Source organism: Rutilus rutilus, assembly GCF_951802725.1.
Source record: "Rutilus rutilus genome assembly, chromosome: 12".
Taxonomy (NCBI): Eukaryota; Metazoa; Chordata; class Actinopteri; order Cypriniformes; family Leuciscidae; genus Rutilus; species Rutilus rutilus.
The window spans coordinates 10086524-10103248 of record NC_140217.1 but is presented as its reverse complement, the minus strand read 5'-3'; the positions used below and the strand labels follow the sequence as shown (position 1 = coordinate 10103248).

Genomic DNA, 16725 nt, shown 5'->3' with positions numbered 1-16725 from the left:
ATTCTGACATTCTTCCTAGATTCATTCGTTTTTTCGACAAACTAATAGATCTGACTGATCTTTTTGACAGGTTTCTGTTATCAGATATGTGTGGCTGGAGGGCTTTGTGGACAAATAACCGTATCTGTGTGTGGTTCATTAAGAAGTGGTAGTTTGGTCTGGAAGAAAACCACTTGCTGGTCGATTCTAGTGAGTAAGAACACATTTTTGTGGTATGTAAGTGTGTGTGTGTTTCTGAGAGTTTTTAGTGTCTGTTGGGCGTATGCCTTGAGTTGTGGTCTCTCTATATGTCTTTTGTTCTTGTGGTTTTCCTTATGGCGGTTGAATTAAGCCTCTGGCGGCATTTTTAAATTTTGAAGTCACACTTTCATTGGTGGGTAAAATGAAGACTTGCAGACGTCAAACTAACGCTTGACTGTTTTTTTTAAATGGTTAAGTTGATTTGAACACTCTGTCCCCTGTTCTCTTTGTGTGTGGGTGCATGTGTGTTTACGTGCCCTCAAAGTGTTTAAAACCCAAACATGTTTTCAATCACTTTGCTGTAGACCGTAGACGTAACTCAGTAAATATGATAAACATACACTAACGCAGTGACTGAATCACCACACACACACCTTAGCCAGGTATAGCGTTACGGCCAACAGTGTCTAGACGGTTTTGTCTGCAGGGCGCCTTCAGTACATCAGATGTTTCGTAACATTTGGCACAGCAGTATATATGAGGGCTTTTTTGCATGCTTGCAGATGCCAGGGTGAGCATAAGATATTGCATTAGTCAGGAGATTTATGTATTTCACAATCTCACACCCACCCAATAACTGCCAAAAACAGACTCTATCTTACTTGGGGTGAAAGTACATAAAACAAGATGTGACAGATATTTTAAAGTCATAACACGTGAGTTGTTTCTGGGTGGTTGTGCTTTAATGTGTAGCCCCAACCCCCATAAATGAGGTTAGCTAGACTAAAGTAACTTGTTTTCTGAAAGCTGTGCTGAAGTCACTCTTGTGTTTTGTGCATTTGTGAAAAAAGTGCATTTGGCAATTCAGCATTCAATGATTACAAAAATTGTAATCTATAATAGCATGCAGTATTAAAGTGTCGTTTTATTGAGTCAGAGACATGCTTGTACAGTATATGATGCCGCGAGTGATACAGTGACCTGCATTGTTTGTCACTGTTTGTGCATTAATTTGATCAAAAGTGACGTTCTATTCATAAAGAATCCTAAAAAAAATTATAATATGCATAATTTAATGCATTTTTTATTGCATAAATGCAGCCTTGGTGAGCATAAGAGACTTTTAAAAGCATAAGAGACTATTCAAAAATATTAAAAAGTCATACAGACCCCAAAATTTTGCAATGCAAAATACATTTTCATGGCCGGTATCCCTGGTAAATTGTGTTAATTTTCTTAACATTGGCTGATTTGGCAAAAAGTTATGTTTACACCCTATACACAGATATACACAGATATACACAGATACACAGCACAGCTTTCAGATACCTCCAACAGTAGCGGGAGAGTGAAAGAGGGCAGAGTACAGATGTCAGAGGTCAAAGGTCAGCAAAAAAGAAAGGTCACAGGAGCACTTAGAGCTCTGAGAGCTGTTTGAGGTCAAACAAAGTCTTTCGGTTAGAGTTTCCAAAGAGTGAAAATCCAGCGAGGATTTAATGGTGTTGGTTGCAAAAGCAAAACCCCTCATAATCCAGATTTTCAGGTGTGTTTTTACCAGGCTTCTATAATTACACAGGCTACATATACCTGTAGGAACCTGCATGTTGAATATATGGGCCATGTGTTTGAGGTGGGTGTATTTGCACACAGTATTTACACTTGTATATCCAAAATGTGTTTTTAAGCATGGGAATAAAATGGCACATCTGTCTGTGTCAGCACCTGAATGTATCAACCCCCCCCCCCCCCCCCCCCCCCCCCTCCCCCTCTCCAACTGTTTTGTATGTTCCTTGTTTGTTTAGGGTAGACTGGTGGGAATCTTCGACTGAGCTGGTCTCTCATTAGCACACAGTGAGAAAACGAGTCTTCGGAGGAAGATCATTGTGTCTAACAGCAGGTGTGTGTTTGTGCGTTTCACACAAAGTCTGACAATCCATGCACTGTCAGTGAAGGCAGGGAGCCTATTTACCACTGATTCATGCTGTTCGGTCTTTTTCTCACAGACAGGGTCATATATATATATATATATGCAAGAACATTTTTTCATTGTTTTCTGATTAAGGGCTATATTCTGGTGGTTAAGACTTTATTCAGAAAAACTGTAATATTATGAAATATTATTACAATTTAAAATATTTTTTCTATTTAAATATATTTAAAATGTAGTTTATTTCTGTGATGGCAACGCTGAATCATCCCTTAGACTTCGGTGTCACATGATCCTTCAGAAATCGATCTAATATGCTGAATTGGTGCTAAACAAACATTTCTCATTATTATCATATCAACTAATCAACTGTGCTGCTTAATATTTTTGTGCAAACCGTGAATGATTTGTTGTTTAGCTCAAAAGAACAGCATTAAAAAGTTTTTACATCCTACATGTTGTAGCAACTCATAATATAATAATAATAATGCACAATGTAATAACTGCACATTAATGTAATAGGTATTACATTATTAATGTAATAATTGTTTTTATAATGTAATAATATTGCCAAAATGTAATAAAATCTTTAGCTCATAATGTAATGACGATTTGCCAATGTAATAACGATTTTACACATAATGTAATATAGGTTTGCTGAATGAGAAATGTATTACATTATTAACACACTTTAGGAACTTATAATGTAATCACAGTATATAAGGTAATACCAGCACATAATGTATAAGTGAAACAATTATTAATTACAATTATGGCTCTGCATGTTGTAATTTGACATTAATGGTGCAAAAGTTCTGATTTTATTGCATCTTTCTTTCTTTTTTACATCACAAAACCAAACTGTTTTAACAGGGGTGTGTAGGCTTTTTATAACCACTGTACATGATTGTAAGTTTGACTGTATTTTTCATCTTGCCCTCTGATGTAAATTCAGGGTTTTTTTTGCTGTAACTTAAAGTGAAGAAATGTTTGCTTAATTTGTGCTCCATGCTTCCGTTGGCTGAAGCAGATAATGCAATCACGCGGTCTCACACAGACGCACACATCATTGCTATATTGATACTGTGAGGTTTTGTTTTTACACCATCTGTACGCAATGTTGCTATTTAAAACTGTTTGTCAGTTAAAAGTATGAACACCTTATGCATATAAGTAGTAGTAGTATCAGTAATTTGATGATGGATTTTGTAGGCAGGTTAAGACTGGATTTAGATTTTTAAAGTGCATAGGAATACCAATGTTTTATGTTTAATAAAAATATGATAATTATCTCTGCTGGCTTGCATGCAGGCCACACCTTCTCCTGCAACAGAAACACATACTTCTAAAAGACATAAGCTGTGACAAATAATAATAATAGTTGCATGAATATTTAAATCTGTTTATGACTGATTTAGAATTTTAAATATGTCATTTAAAGGAATACAAATATTTGTTATGTTTTAAAAGCTATTACAATTATGATAATATGACAAATGATTGTTATTACATTATGAGCTCAAGATTTTATTACGTTTTGAGAAAATACTTATTACATTGTGTGCAGTTTTTACATTATGAGTTGCTACACATGTCTTTGCATCAGATTTATTAGCTTAATCAGGTTATGACATGTTCACATGTTTACATGACACATGCATAATGAGAATACAACAAAATTCCAGTATTAATGTGAATTTTCACTTTTCTTGCATATAAGGTTGCACTTGTATTCGCCTACAGTAGAGTCATTAGTTTGCACAATGTGTCATTTCTGTGCCGCTACTGACGACAAAAGGAATTGTGATTTTTAATCCCGCAGTTCAGTCAGACACAGCCAAAAAAATGCCATTGGTTGAGCCAATGTTGCTGTTTCCGGTTGGTCCGGATACTCAAACATATAAATCAATGTTTGGATAGCACCACAAAGCCACAGTGTTTACACTGTTAGGGAAATCAGCCTGTTAATGGCTTCCTTATAGTTTTAAGCTATTTTGACATCAAAAAAAATTACATACTTTACCTTTCAATTAGGAAAGTCCTAAACCCCCTCCCCCTCCCATTTTCCCATGGACTACTCTTAACACTTTGTTTATGTTGTCATGATAGTCCTTTTGTCAGAAGTGTCTTTGTTGAACTTGGTGGTCTTTGTCAAGGGCGTAGAGTGCGTGCTGTCGTGGGTTTCACGTGGACGTGTGAAAATAGGTCCCGTCAATGAAGGAGCTTTTTTCCCACCATTGTTACCCCAGACTCACAGGAAAGCCGGTCACTGTTAGGAAGCGCTAACTGTTGCACACTTACTATTGAGCTTGACCATGAATCTGAATTATGATAACAGCCTCTCTATAACAGTGGATTAGTCATAAATAATAAAACACACCTGTCTACAAACACCAGCTTTTATAAGATTCATAAAGCTTTTGTATTGACCTGGAATTTTGAAAAAAGGAAGAGTAAGAGAGGTATATATTTTATTAAATGAAAGGGGTGTTCAAACGGGGGTCCGGGGGAGCGATGAATGAGTAAATGATAATATTAAAATAAGTACAAAATTAGATTAAAATTAATTAATTAATAAAAGTGTAATTACAAAAATATAAGTTCGTTTTTAATCTATTAAATCTATTAAATTAGATTAAAATAAATAAATAAAAATACATTTAACAGTTCATTACTAATCAATAGAAAAAAATAATAATTTCAGTGTAAATTGGGTGATTATAAAAGATAGATGCCTGAGGATGGGGGTGATGATCATATTTCGGGGTTCATGACATCTAAAAGATTGAAAACCCCTGTATTAGAGAACATATTAAATGCAAGGGTGCAAGAAAAGGATACTGTATACCTTTTGAAAAGATTTATAGCTTTCACAGGTTTCACAGAAATCATTTACATTGAGAGCTTTAAGTCTTCAAGAAAAAGCTTTTTTTACTCTTAAAAATGTACACTTTTGTATAGTCAGACTCTTCTCTCTGATAATGTGTGAAACCAAAGACTTTAGATATAGAAAGACAGTCATATTACTATGAATGGGAGAAAGTAAAGAATAAGTCCCGCCTTCTACAGTGCTATGCATAAGTTTAGACACCCATGCTAAAGTTGACTAAAAAGAGGAATAAAAAATCATCTTTTGGAAATTGAACTTAATGCCTTAATTTAAAAAATTAGGAAAAATCCAACCTTTAAGGACACCAATTTTCTTTGTGAATGAATAATGTATCGTAAATAAATAAATGTTCTTCCTTAAAATACAGGGTGCATAAGTTTGGACACCCCTATGTTAAATTCCCATAGAGGCAGGCAGATTTTTATTTTTAAGTATTTTTTGTAATTTTTTTTTTAGGATACTATGCATCCTGATAAAGTTCCCTTGGCCTTTGGAATTAAAATAGCCCCACATCATCACATAGCCTTCACCATACCTAGAGATTGGCATGGGGTACTTTCCATAAGATCATCTCTCAATGCAAATCAAACTAGCTATTAGGCTAACTGAAATAAAACCATGCCAATCTCTAGGTATGGTGAAGGCTATGTGATGATGTGCACTGTTAATTATTTCCCTGTTAAATAACTGGAAATTACTGGCAGCAGGGTTACCATTATTTTCCTGTTATTTTAACAGTTAATTCCTGTTACTGTTTTTTTACAGTGCACTCCTTGTAATGTTTTTCAACAGGAATTTACTGTGAATCACAGAAAAAACAGGAAACAACTGGCAGCAGTGTTACCATTATTTTCCTGTTAAATCACCATTTATTTTGTTTCCATTAAATATTGTTAATTATTTTTAGCATAGTAACGTGTACCACTGATTGTTATAGACATATTCTAGCTTGAGTTAATACAAGAATAGGCATAATCCATCAGATAACACTTAAGTGAAAGAAAACTAATAGTTCCATGTTGAAATTAACTTTTTTTTATTGTAATACAAACACTGAAAGGTAAATACTTACACATGTAGGCAGACATGGATCAGACCAATCACAGAAATATACTGTATATTATGTTCATTGCTGACATCTGTGGTCGCTGGACGAAAAATAACAACTGCGTCTGTCTTAAACTAGCAAAGACACTTGCGTTTGGCTTTGCGCTGTGTTGGTGCAAGATATACACTGTGACTTCTGGTCACATAAAAATGTTACACATAGGCTTCGTACTGTAGGTTAAAGATGTAAAAACAGGGTAAAAAAAGATGCCAGCCCTGTCACAAAGGTGGACTGGATCCCTTCACAAATGATTTGGCCCTCAAGGCTGAGCATCCAGCGCTGGAAGCGGCTTTCCGTTTCTCCTGAAACAGAAATGTTTTAAACTGTCAAATTTCTGTTTTAGTTTTCATTTTGAATACAGTTTAGTTTGATACCATTGAATTCACTACATACAACACCAAAGCCAAACTGTCCTATCTAAAACCAACTTACCAAGAAGTATCAGACGAGGAGTGGCAGGTATAGAGAGTGAACTCTCAAGGTCAGCTGCAGTGGCATATCCCTAGGACATAGAACAAATTAAACACAATATTAATGACATAAGACTACCACTGAGTGAGATAGATATATAGATAGAATGAGAGATGGAGAGACAGGAAAATATAGATAAAGAGAGAGGGGGATATAGATAGAGAGATAGAGAAAGACACAGAGAGAGATAGTGATGGATAAATAGATAGAAAGTGAGATAGATAAAAGAGATAGAGGGAGAGAGTTAGATAGATACAGATATAGAGGGAGAGACAGAGAGAGGGAGAAAGAGGGAGAGATAGAGGTAGAAATAGAGGAAGATATAGGGATAGATTGATAGGGAGAGAGTGATAAAACAGAGAGATAGATACAGGGTAGGTAAAGAAAAAGAGAGAGATAGTGAAAGATAGGTAAAGATAGAGGAATGGATATAGAGGCAAAGTGAGGGAGAGATAGATGGTCAGAGAGGAGTGTGTGTGTGTGAGAAAGAGAGGCAGAGAGAGGTGTGTGTGTGTTTGTGTGTAGGGGAACTTACATCTGCAAGAACAATGAGTCCTGAGACATCTTCAGAAAAGTGAGACAGAAGAAGATGGATGACCTGATAGGACAGCTCGACATCATCTGTTGTCCACAAGTTTGTCAAGAAAACATTATGCAAGCCAATTAGACTTATTGATAGATTAGCAGTAAATTGCTAGATTAAAGCAAGTAAGAAACCATTCAAATTTCCACCTGGTGCTGTGCTGTCATGGTACCCTGCATCTGCATCTGTAATAAAATCAAATCAAATGTAAACATTGATCTACAACTCAATGATAATCAAAACAGCACAAAAACACAAAATAGGGTGCACTATGCCAATGCAATTAAAAGAGAATAACGTTAGCTGTTCACATAGCTAACGTTAGATATTGCACTAGCCCGATCAGTAGGCTATAGCTGTTTTTGCTGGATTTACCTCATTAATAGGCTAAAACCTGCACATAAAATCGTCACACCAGCATGTCTGGTAGCCCAAACAGCTATAATCCATCAAAGACGAGCAGCTGACATGAATTCATCAAATACAGTCTTTGACCAACTATCTAGCATCATAAACAGCTAATCAGTAACTGTTAAATAGATTGTAAGCCGTTTGATTTGACGTGCATATGGCAAGAATGCCACACAAACTTGACCACGGGAATGCTACTTAAACGTTATAGGCCTAACGTTAGCCTATTGTTTAGATTTAGATCGTATACATAAATGGACATTAAAATAAGCGCATTGTTTCTAAAATTAATGGACAAACTATCGAAATGTTGCTAGCTTGAATCACCTTGGCTCATTAGCAGCTAGCTAGTTAGCTAAGTTACTTCATTTCATGGTGTAAGTCCGTGGCGTTTAGTATGTATACATCAACATCACTGATAAATGTTCAAACTATGCATGACTTTCAAAAAACGCTTTAATCTCACCGGATTATTGTGATTTTGGTCGATAATCTCCACCGCGATCTTCCGACATGGATCTCCGTGTTCGTTGCAGGTTCAAATGCCGTCTTCTAACTGTTACGCTCCTTCCCAGACTGCAAAAAAATACTGTATGATCATGTTATTTCAGATAGTGCCGCCAATAGACATAATAAAGAGGCGCGGGCGCCTGCAAGCGTGCTGCGTGTCATACGGATATTTACACCGTGTTCAGAAAGAACAGGGGAGACACACACAGACACACATTGGGAGCGCAGTTCCTCAACTAAATGTATAAGCCGTCTCGCGTAAAATCCGGAGTGTAGGGTAGCCTATTAATAGGGTAATAAAAGGCTATTACACCCACGATAACAAACACATTTGCGCATGCATAAAACACCGCAAACTTTCTCATTTCTGTCTATGGAATAGGCTATATGCAAGATTATTCTTGATAACATTTGCAGTAGAGAAATCAGGTGTTTAATTTGTCTAATCTTCATTCAGTAAATACATACAATATTTAGTTTGTTAGTAATGGATTGCACCGTCGACTATTGATTGAATCAGTCATTGTTTAGCAACCTAAAAAAAACGAAATGAAATTGCTAACTTCTCCACTGATAAATAATAACTTTTTTTATAATAAGCATAAAATTGCATATCGGCATTTATCTCCAAACATACCAGACCATCATGATCTTACTCTATCCGACATCTTTGCTTGAATTTTAGATTTTGCGGTTAAATAACAAAAATGAGGTGTTATTTAACAATGAGGTGTTAAATAACAAAAATGAGGTGTTATTTAACATATATTTCCTAAATTTAACAGTAAGGCGCAGTTATTAAAAATAACAGGTTAATCATGTTGAAATTTGGGCGTAAATTAACAGAAACATTTAACAGTGTGGGGCTATTTTAATTCCAAAGGCCAAGGGAACTTTATCAGGATGCATAGTATCCTGGATCCATGAAGTAACTGGCCTTTAAAAATAAAAATCTGCCTGCCTCTATGGGAATTTAACATAGGGGTGTCCAGACTTATGCACCCTGTATTTTAAGGAAGAACATTTATTTATTTACGATACATTATTTATTCACAAAGAAAATTGGTGTCCTTAAAGGTTGGATTTTTCCTAATTTTTTTAATTAAGGCATTAAGTTCAGTTTCCAAAAGATGATTTTTTATTCCTCTTTTTAGTCAACTTTAGTATGGGTGTCTAAACTTATGCATAGCACTGTAAATAAAAGAGCTAATCACCAATTGGTAAAGTCATTGCGTCACGCGTGCTTATGACTGCACATGCAATGCATTGGCTGCTCCAGCCTGAAAAATGCAGTTTTGAGCATTTAGAAACAAAATTGATGAGACAGTTCTTCGTGAGACAGATTTCATTAGTGATTTCAAATATGAAATTTAATCATAAGCTTGGTGAACAGCTTTTGAGAATCTGGGCCCGTATTCATAAAGAATCTTAATGCAAAGAGTAGCTCCTAGTGACAAAATTCTAAGAAAATTCTTAGAAATGTGGGCGTTTACTCTTAAAATTAAAGAAAAACTCCCAGTAAAGAAAAAAGTAATTCAGAAAGCATCTTAACCCTTAAAAGAGGTCTTAAGGTCAAAATTGTTAGGAGCACGGACGAGGACTTTTAAGAGGCTTAAGAGTTTCTTTAGCAGAGAAGAAAATGGCAGAAAGACGAAGTGGGAGAAGAAATGTGTTGCTGACAATGGATGACAGTGAGTTAATAAGGCGCTATAGATTAGATCGTGCAGGGATCATGTTTGTGACTGATCTTTTTAGAGACACGCTAATATCTCCGACACAGCGCAGAAATGCCATAGCGCCTGAAATGAAAGTAATCACTACATTACGATATTTGGCAACTGGGAAAATTCCATGTTTGATACATTAAAACCAACATTCAAACCACCGCTTAAATAGACATGCCAGCAATCAGTGTAACTGGAAAGAGTGGAACAATTTTTATCATTCTAAGCAATCAAATACCTTATAGGAAATCAACAGCATGGTAAATAAAAAAAGGATGTATATACACATATATAATGTGTGTGTGTGTGTGTGTGTGTGTGAGAGAACGATCAAATAGGAAAAATTACGCATGTAAGTTCAAAGTGGAGGCTTAGAATAGACCCTATACTTAAAATCACTTTTTTTTTTTCTTCTTGGACAACCAACCAATCACAGTCTTCAAAAGATTGTGTCATACATAGCAACGGGGTCAACCCCGCCTCCTCACTAAGATAAAAGTTTTTGTATTTTCCTTACTCAGAGTTGCTCTCAGATCGGTCCCGAATCGCTCTTAAGCTAAGACTCCTACATAAAAGTTTTTAAGCTAAATTAAGAGTTTTCTGAGAGGATTCTTAGAATCTTTATGAATACGGGCCCTGATGTTTCCCCATGTTGCATTCAGAGAGATGAGTTGTAGGCTACTCGCATGACTGAAACAGCTGCCGAAGAGGCGTTTCAGAGATGGCCGCAGAGTGAAATTAGGCCTACTTGCCTTAAAGAGACTTTGTTAAAACCAAAAAAAAACATTTTTATATTTCAAAATGATATCAGACAACAACGATTCTTAATCACAGTGGGGTTTTTGAATAGTTCATCCCTGTGGTGCTTCATCACAACACCTCTGAAAGTCATTCTAAAGAAAAGCACATCACCAAATGTGTTAGAAACCACGCACCCACACATATGGGCAAGCGCACAACCTCGACTCTCAGCTGTCTATCAGGATGTTGTTGGACTTTTGAGGACATCCTCCACACATCGTGAGAAAATGAGCAAACGAATGAGTGAATGGATGCTTTGGTTGATCAGTGGCCGAATGCAGCTTTGCAGAGAGAGAGAGATGAGAGGACTTGACCTGGAAGGAAGCTATTATACGGCTTAATCATATTGTGACGGACCTATTGTTGTATTTTTAGTATCCTGCAAACAAGTAGCCTGTGCGTGAGTTATTGTGTGTTTGGGTTCCAAAGACAACCTGTTTCGCGCAGATGTGAGCTTGCATGTGGTTGTTTTGTTTGTGCGCGTCAGTGTGTGTTTTGAAGCGTGTTTTCTGTCACTGTATCACAACAACATATGTGTTGTCTGGTAGACTTTTTAACGTTCCTGAAATGAAGCGGAAAAAAGGTTGTTCCTGTTTTGTTACAGACAGCAGGACAGTAAATATTCTATAAATAGAGGCCGGCGTATATATGGAAATGAAATCATGGCTGATACGTGTACTCTTGCATGTCTTTATTATGGTAATAGTTTATGTTGCTTATTTGAGATGATGGTAGTTTTTAGTCTAGAGCTTTAGTCTAATTCTTGACACATGGCAAAAACTGTTTTACCTGCCTTTAGTTTTGAAATAGCAAATAAAAAATGAAATTGAAATAGAAATAGTTACTGTTTACCACTCACTGCCTCGAAAACAACCATCATTATGACAATATTTACTATAATACACACTACTATTCAAAAGTAAGATTTTTATTAAAAGACATGAATACTTTTATTTAGCAAGAATGCATTAAATTGATCAAAAGTGAAATTTAACATTTTATTAAATATTTATATTTGGAATAAATGCTGTTTTTTTTGTTTGTTTTTTTTTCATCCTAGAATCCCCAAAAAATAAAAAAGAATGTATCACGGTTTCCACCAAAATATTAAGCAGCGGAACTGTTTTCAACAGAAATGTTTTTTGAGCACCAAATAATCATCTTATGATTTATGAAGGATCATGTGACACTGAAGACTGCAGTAATGATTCTGAAAATTCAGCTTTGCCATCATAGGAAAAAATTACATCTTAAAATATATTAAAATAGAAAAGTTATTTTAAATTGTTTTTACTGTATTTTTGATGTAATTAATGCAGCCTTTGATCTCGAGAGACTTATTTCAAAAACGTTAAAGAAATCTTACTGACCCTATAGCCTTTTGAAAGGCATATTAAGATATATATAACAGCAATATAAATACATATTTTCAATATTACTACTGTCCTGATATTTAAAAAATACACCTTTAATTTAGATCTCTCTACTTCTGGTCAACTCTGTGAGATATTTATTAAAACATTTTATTCATCCTGAAGATTCTCGTTACCTTTCAGCAACATCACACACATTTTTAAAATAAATGTAAGTAATTGTTTTTGGATTTTTTGTTACGTCAACTCTGTCACATAAACTAAAAATAAATTGTTTGAGATTTCTTCTCATTTTATGTGAGTCCTACCTACTAACAACAGTGAAACATAACGGCTACTGGATTTAATACGTGTTTGATGGCAAAATATGGTTAATTTGTCAACAGCATCAGCTGTCATTTTCTGTCTGATGTTGTTGACAGTCAGTTTGAAACCTGCATTCACATGTCATTCATGTATTGAGTTGAACCCTAATAAATGGCGTGTTTGACATGACAGTAAACTAAAACTAAAAAAAAAAAAAATTATTGTAACAAATCAATGTAAAAACCAAGCTAACAAAAATATGTTCTTAGAGCGTTTTGTTAATGTTCCCATTTAGTTTAATTTCTGAATTTTCTAAATGTTTTGTGAACGTTCAGGGATCATTCCATTTGATCATTTTACAAACATTATGGGAACGTTACTTTTGAATGAAACTAGTAGTAACATTTAAAAAATGTTAGATGAACGTACAACTAAAATGTTTCCATTGCATAAACGAGGTATAACATTTATTTGTGCTAAGATTTTGAGAACATTATTAAAGACCAGATAACTCTGACTGAACGTTCTATTAACGCTACTGGAAGAATGTTTACTCGTAACTTTGAGAGAACCTTGCAAGAATTTTAGCCAATGTTCTGAAAACGTTCCATCTTTGTTGGGAAGCAGGAGCCACAAACACATGGGTGAATAGCTCTGAACATGCCAGACAGATTCATCTAAATTGGTATCGGTAATCTAAAGTATCGGGTACATGTGCCTGGTGTCCGTGTGAGCAATTTAATGTCTTCAGTCATCATCACTCAATGTTTTCAAGCTTGAAGTGATGGCAGACAAAAGAGATTAATGCAAGATACTTGGAACTTGATGACTTTATGACCCCTTGCTTGTCTCCTCAGGTGAGAAAGGGAATAAATGCATCAAAGAACAGCCGACTATACGCTTTCAACAAGCAGGATTCCAGAAACAAAAGCAGTAAACGGAGTCCTGACAGGTCTGTCACTGTCAATACAGGTTTGCTGGAATGCATTTAAGAATTTGACTGTTATGATGAGTTATGGTGTGTGTGTGTGTGTGTGTGTGTGTGTGTGTGTCATCATACGTACTCCTTTTTACTATCACTGGAGCTGAGAGAAGGAGCAGTCAGACTGACGGACGACGGCAGAAGGAAATACGTCGGGGAACACATACCAGCACGTAACAAATCTACAATCTCTTTGTACAGTCATGTTCCATAAAACATAAACAACATTATCATCTCATTCTCACACCATCGGCCTGATGTCTGCACTTGATTCAGTGAATGCCATTTATTGATCTTATACGATATGATACTCAACGTTAGATTAGATTACTGTACTTGACTCGTACATGGTTCATTGGGTATGAACATTATGAACATAATGTACAATAAAGTTGTACACTCAATCAATAATTGCATGATAGACAATGAATGAACCTCTGCCTAATGGTATCAAGATCAATATTTACAAGCAAAGTAAGGACATTAGAAAACCTGTACAACAACTTCATATCTCTACAGTTAGCTGAGGAGGAAATGGTCTTGAATTGTAAATATTTGCACTCTATCTGTATTTACCTTTGAATACTCAATGGGATGTGCGCACAGCTCCATACAACCACGTGTACGCTAAACACACTAACCGTCGTGGTTATTTTAGATTGATTATTTATTGCCTATTTATTTGAAAAACGATAACAACCTTACCACAATAAAGTGCTTGAGAGATACTTCGTTCAACCAATGATGAAAATTATGTCATAATTTTCTAAACCATCATTTACTACATTCCTCCTTAGAGTATCATAGTGTTAAACATGCAATAAATCATATTTGCATGATGGATTTCACATCGCTTGTTGGCATTTACATAGGACATATTGTCTCATAGGCCAATAACAGTGTCCTTCGGATTATCATGAACTTCATTATGAAACTTTCATAAATTTTGGAGTAGATTTGGAGTAATTTACGCATAAAAGGGACATTCCTGAAAACTCGCTTCTGGATTCACAAACGCTTTGTAAACCTCAGATTTGATAGTTAAACGTGTGTACGTTCATGAATTACAATCCCATTTCCAGAAAAGTTGGGACAACTTGTGTAAAATGTAACAAAATCAAGAATCTGTGATTTGTTAATTCTCAAAAGAACAAAGAAAAGATTGCCAATGATTTCACTGACCAACTTCTATTTTATACATTTTGATGGCTGCAAAAAACTCCAAAAATGTTGGGAAAATAAAAGTTGGCAAAGTCTGCAAAATAAAAGTGAATATCCGAGTTGAATTGTTTTAAAACAGTCCACAATAAGCAGGTGAATTGGTGATAGGTGAGGGTATAGTGATTGAGCCTTTGGTAGATGCTCCTTTTATAATCAGTCTTTGCAAGCAAAGCAAAAAAAGCTCACCAACTTTGTGCCAAATTTCATGAGAGAATTGTCAAACAATTTAAAAATCACTTTCTCAGAGCAAGATTGCAAAGAATTTAGGTCTTTCACCATCTACCACACATAATATTATGAAAAGATTGAGGGAGATTCAAAAAATTAAGACCTCTTTGCGTCCAAACCAATTTGCATGACCTTTGAGCCCCAAGATGGCATTGCATGAGAAACCATCATGCTGCTGTGTTAAATATAGCCACATGGGCCAGTACTTTGGAAAACTGTTGTTACCTATAACACAGTCAGCCGCTGCATCAAGAAATGCAACTTGAATCTCTGTTACGCAAGGAGAAAGCAATACATCAGTTCTGTGCAAAGATGCTGCCGAGTTCTCAGGGCCTGAGCTCATCTCAGATGGTCCAAAACACTTTCATATGTGTGAATTTACCATTGAGGTGGAGGCGTATATTGGGGACATATTGCTATCAAGATGACATTTGCTTGGGGAAGTCCATGGTTATTGGAGCAAAACAATGCTAGGCCTCGTTCTGCACGTTCTACAACTGAGTGATTTCGTACTCTACATCTGCAGTCCACATCTGTCTCCTATTAAAAATGTATGGTCCATCATGAAAAGGAGAATCAAGACAAAGACAACCATGAACCGTTGAGCAGCTGTCTTGTATTAGGCGAGATTGGGTGAATATTCCACTTGCAAAACTGAAACAATTAGGATCATATTAGTAAAAGTGTAATTAAAAGGAAAGGTGATGTGACACAGTGGTAAACGCCCCTGAAACAACTGAAAATTAGGGCTATATAACGAAACATTAAACAAGATAATTAACAAGACAGGTGTGGGACACAGGGGGGCAAATCAAAAACCGTAGACAGATGAACGAGGACAAAGGAAACTGAAATGAAAGCTTTAGCATAAGTTCTGCCGGGAAGACTCAATTACTACGTCACCTATTGCCTTCACTTCTATCCAATCATATTCTTATGCTCACTGTATAAAAGCGGTACTTACACGTGTTTGAGTTCGCAGATACTGAAGCGACGATTACCCCCATCCTCCCCACCACCACCAGGATGGTCCTGTCCATACCTCCCCGGGGGGTCGGCTGCGCCCCTGCCTTCATCTTCAGGCAGGAATTGCAGATCCGATACCCTCGGATTATGCTCTACGGACGGGGCCTACGCCAAATGACTTTGTATATTATCAGCTTGCTGAGCTGTCAATAAATGTACTATTTGTTGAAATAATTCTCCCGAGTCTTTCTGGTAGAACTATAAACGGTGCAAAACCAACTCAAAGTCCAAAAAACACGAAAACACAGGACAGACGTAACATTAAGTTGGTCAGTGAAAAGACTGGAAATCTTTTTCTTTGTGCTTTTGTCAGTTAAATTAAGTTTCAAGAAAGTTAACAAATCACAGATTCTTGATTTTATCGCATTTTACAAAATGTCCCAACTTTTCTGGAAATGATGTTGCACAATCATTCGTAAATAGGGTGCTTGTACACACTCTTTCTCAATTAGCATAATCCCCATCCATGAATAACAACTAGGCCTATGTGAATTACATGAACAGGAATGCTGTGGGATCCAGGGTTATTATAGTCAACTAAGGGGGTGTTTACACGACACAGTTTTCAACAACTAAAAACATTTTATGCGTTTTGGTCGTTCATAGAAACATTGCTAAGCTACATAATATGCTATCAGTTTCTGATGCAGAAAAGTTAGTTCATGCATTCATGACCTCGAGACTAGATTACTGTAATGCTTTATTAGCTGGTTGTCCTGCATCCTCAATTAACAAGCTACAGTTAGTCCAGAATCCCGCCGCTAGAGTTCTTACTAGATCAAGAAAATATGATCATATAACACCGATTTTATCATCACTGCATTGGTTACCTATAAAGTTCCGTATTAATTACAAGGTATTGCTACTGACTTATAAAGCCCTAAACGGCTTTGCTCCAGTCTATTTAACGGATCTTCTATCGCCCTATAATCCATCGCGCTCTTTAAGATCACTTAATTCAAGGCTTTTGGTCATACCTAGGAT

General features: G+C 36.0%; 2 long non-coding RNA genes across 2 annotated transcripts; one reads left to right on the top strand and one right to left on the bottom strand.

The window, feature by feature from the left end:
• The first annotated feature begins 67 nt into the window (after nt 1-67).
• LOC311301597 lies at nt 68-13316 on the top strand. Its single transcript, XR_014629481.1, has 3 exons — nt 68-189; nt 1983-2077; nt 13142-13316. It is a non-coding gene; the product is annotated as an uncharacterized lncRNA (long non-coding RNA).
• Nucleotides 6131-8140, bottom strand: LOC311301513. Its single transcript, XR_014629469.1, has 5 exons — nt 8037-8140; nt 7309-7344; nt 7112-7197; nt 6538-6607; nt 6131-6407 (listed from the first exon to the last, which is right to left on the bottom strand). It is a non-coding gene; the product is annotated as an uncharacterized lncRNA (long non-coding RNA).
• Nucleotides 13317-16725: the final 3409 nt, after the last annotated feature.